A 4,090-nucleotide genomic window follows, 5' to 3' on the forward strand; every position below is an offset into this window, starting at 1 on the left:
CAAGAAGGTCCTGGGTTCGAGCCCCGGGGCCGGCGAGGGACCTTCTGTGTGGAGTTTGCATGTTCTCCCCGTGTCCGCGTGGGTTTCCTCCGGGTGCTCCGGTTTCCCCCACAGTCCAAAGACATGCAGGTTAGGTTAACTGGTGACTCTAAATTGACCGTAGGTGTGAATGTGAGTGTGAATGGTTGTCTGTGTCTATTTGTCAGCCCTGTGATGACCTGGCAGGGTGTACCCCGCCTTTCGCCCGTAGTCAGCTGGGATAGGCTCCAGCTTGCCTGCGACCCTGTAGAACAGGATAAAGCGGCTACAGATAATGAGATGAGATGAGAGATGAGCTTCACAAGTGAGCCAGAACAAGCCTACTGTAAACAGTGAGTTGGTTTGATACAGCAATTGTCAATGAACCTTTTTGCACGAAAAAAAAAGCAGAGCATGATTACACAATGAATTGAATATGCCTTTTTTTGTTACTTATTCTTCTGCTTGTATGTGATATTGCCACAGGTTTGAAATGGTAACCTTCCAGCAGGCAATGACTATGGGTTTTGCTATTGATGAGATCAACAGAAATCCCAACCTACTTCCAAACATCATGCTGGGCTACCATTTGTATGACAATTGTATGATGCTTGCTGTTGCATTTTGAGCAGCCACAGCACTGATCACTGGAAGTGATGAAATTGCCTCTGGTCTGAACTGCACCAGTTCGACCCTGCTGATTGGCAGAGTGGGGACCCAGTTTCCACTTTCTCTATAGCTATCTCTAGTGTGCTAGGGTTCTTTTGAGTGCCCATGGTACAGATTAAGAGAAAAAAAATTTTCTTCAATTTGTTTGGAGAAATTTGAACTAATATGTTTAAATCTATTTAATTACCTTTGTATTAAAACATGGCAATAAATTATCATGATTACGAAGTCCTTCGACATTCAGAATGTCATATTTCCCATTTTTGTCATTTTATCTCTCACTTTCTTTTTTGCATTCCCTATCCCTGACTCATTTTCCTTTTTGCTAAAACATTCCACCATGTTAGCTACTTTGCTACTTGCTCCTGTCTCAACAACTGGCATCAGTTCCCCTCGTTTTTCAGGACAAACCCTAATGATGTCTTCCAGATGTCTGCCATCATCCAAATCCTGAAGCACTTTGGTTGGACCTGGGTGGGCTTAGTGTAGAGTAATGATGACTATGTTATCTATGCTGCCCAGTCCTTCCACCAGGAGTTCAGGAACAGCTGGGTGGCTGTGTGGCTTACACCACTGTGTCCCAAAGGAGGTGGAGTTCCTGTCCTATGAAGAGCCACTGGGCATGTCCTTAACAACAGCTTCCCTGTTTGGCATCTGCTTCTAAACTGGAGTTCTGATTGTGTTTGTGCATCACCGCCACACCCCTGTGGTCAGGGCCAACAACTCTGAGCTGAGTTTCCTTCTGCTCCTGTCACTCAAACTATGCTTCTTGTGTGTGCTGCTTTTCATTGGGCAGCCTCAGTTGTGGACATGCCAACTGAGGCATGTGGCATTTGGCATCAGCTTCGTATTGAGTATCTCCAGCATTCTGGTCAAAACCATGGTGGTTGTGGCTGTTTTTAAGTCCACTCGGCCAGAAGGCCATAATGCATTGAAGTGGTTTGGGGTGGTCCAACAGTGAGGTACAGTGCTGGTCCTCACAGTCCTCCAAGTGGTTATATGTACAGTCTGGCTGGTTACAGCATCTCCCACACCCCATAAAAACACTCGCTACATCAGCTCAAAAATAGTGTATGAATGTGCCATGGGTTCTGTGGTTGGGTTTGCATCACTATTAGGTTACATTGGCCTGCTGGCTGCTGTAAGCTTTCTTCTGGCCTTCTGAGCAAGGAACCTACCAAATAACTTTAATGAGGCCAAATTCATCACGTTTAGCATGCTGATATTCTGTGCTGTGTGGATTACTTTTGTGCCTGCATACATCAGCTCTCCTGGGAAGTATTCTGTGGCTATAGAGACCTTTGTTATCTTGGCACCTAGTTTTGGGCTGCTGGTAGCCATATTTGCTCCAAAGTGCTATATTATACTCCTACACCCTGAGCAGATTACCAAAAAGGCCGTGATGGGCCGAGCACCACAAAATAAATAGCTACAAAACATTAATTGTTGAATAATTATACATTATTCACTTGTCTGGATAATAATATGCTTTCTAAAAAGATTGATGAATCATTATTTGTTTTATGTTGTATAAGATATATTAGAGCATGGTTTTTCTTACAAGCTCTTCATAGTCTCTGGAGACCCAGGTCTGCCAAAAAGAAGAATAAAATAATTAAAAACATAAATAAAAAATAAACATCAATCAGAAAAAAATGTATTCTTATTTTTCTTGAATGAAACATATAAAACATAGTCACCCATCATGCAAAAAGCACAAGAGATTTCTTCCTTGAAAGTGACTTCAATTTTGGACATTTTAATAGTAGATTCCATAAACAACTGCTTTAGGTTATACTCTTCACAAACATATAATTCAAACAAAAAGGGGAAATAGGACATGTGCTGGGTTGTCAAATCTGATAAAGGATAAACACCCAATCCCTGAGGCCAAAGATAAGTGGCAGCAAATTAGCAGTATCTACATAAATCCTGGAATACTTTTAAAGACCATTTGGCTGTGTCCAATAGGAGCATATGATGTTTGTTTGTTTGTTTGTTTGTTTGTTTGTTTGTTTATTTCACATTCAGACATAACAATCATCAAAAACAATCACTATAAAGCTGTAGGCTGCAACCCCTTTATTTGACTGTACTTGCTGTCCAGGTGAGCATCCAGTTCCTGGAGGTCCTAGTAACTCCCATCCTCATCCACTACCTGCTGTAGCATCTGCTTCAGGGTCTGGTTGAACCTCTCAACCAGTCTGTCAGTCTGGAGGTGGTAGACTGAGGTGTGGATTTGTTTGACTTCCAAAACCCGGCACACATCCATTATTAACTCAGATACACAGGGCATACCTTGGTCTATAAGGAGGTATTTTGTGAGCCCCACATGAGAGAACAGCAGAACCAGTTCCTTGAAGATGTTTCTGGCCGTAGCCTTCCAAATGGGGAATTGCCTCGGGGTATTGAGTGTCATAGTTCACGATGACAAGTATGTGCTTGTGGCCCTGGGCAGACTTGGGAAGAGGACCCACCAGATTCATGCCCACTCTCTCAAAGGGGATGCCAATAATAAGCAGAGGCATGAGTGAGGCAGGTACAGGTTTCGTTGGGGCAGTACACTGACATGGGGGGCAGCATTGGCAGAAGTTCCTTACCTCCACATTGATCCCTGGCCAGAGGAAACAGTAACAGATATTCTCCATAGTATTTTTGCTCACGAGATGGCCATCCAAAAGGTGGGAGGTGTCTAGTGCATCATCAGGCCCACATTAGAGTGAAGAACTACTAGCAGGTCTGCAGGCTGGCCACACTGTTCTGTGTGATGGTAGAGGATCTCAGGGTGGACCAGTAACTAGGAGATGGGAAGGGGTTGCCCCAGCTGCTAGTCTCTGCTTTTCACAATGTACACCTGCCCATGGGCGGCACGGTGGTGTAGTACAGTAGTTAGCGCTGTTGCCTCACAGCAAGAAGTTCTGGGTTCGAGCCCCGTGGCCGGCGAGGGCCTTTCTGTGCGGAGTTTGCATGTTCTCCCCGTGTCCGCGTGGGTTTCCTTCGGGTGCTCTGGTTTTCCCCACAGTCCAAAGACATGCAGGTTAGGTTAACTGGTGACTCTAAATTGACCGTAGGTGTGAGTGTGAATGGTTGTCTGTGTCTATATGTCAGCCCTGTGATGACCTGGCGACTTGTCCAGGGTGTATCCCGCCTTTCGCCCGTAGTCAGCTGGGATAGGCTCCGGCTTGCCTGTGACCCTGTAGAACAGGATAAAGTGGCTAGAGATAATGAGATGAGAGATGAGACACCTGCCCACAGCTGTGCATTAGCTGCTCGTCCTTTTTCTGCTTCTGCCCAAAGTTCCATTCTTCAGCCACCTGCTTATACACGTGAGAGAAGGGTGGTGTTTGACTTACCTTCACCAGCACAGGCATCAGCATCCTCATGCTCCCCAACCAGGCACACA

General features: G+C 45.2%; 1 pseudogene; it reads left to right on the top strand.

Annotated features, from left to right (window-relative positions):
* Positions 1-330: 330 nt before the first annotated feature.
* On the top strand, positions 331-2,116 carry LOC132888399 (extracellular calcium-sensing receptor-like; annotated as a pseudogene).
* The last annotated feature ends 1,974 nt before the right edge of the window (positions 2,117-4,090 follow it).

Source organism: Neoarius graeffei, chromosome 6, assembly GCF_027579695.1.
Source record: "Neoarius graeffei isolate fNeoGra1 chromosome 6, fNeoGra1.pri, whole genome shotgun sequence".
Lineage (NCBI taxonomy): Eukaryota > Metazoa > Chordata > Actinopteri > Siluriformes > Ariidae > Neoarius > Neoarius graeffei.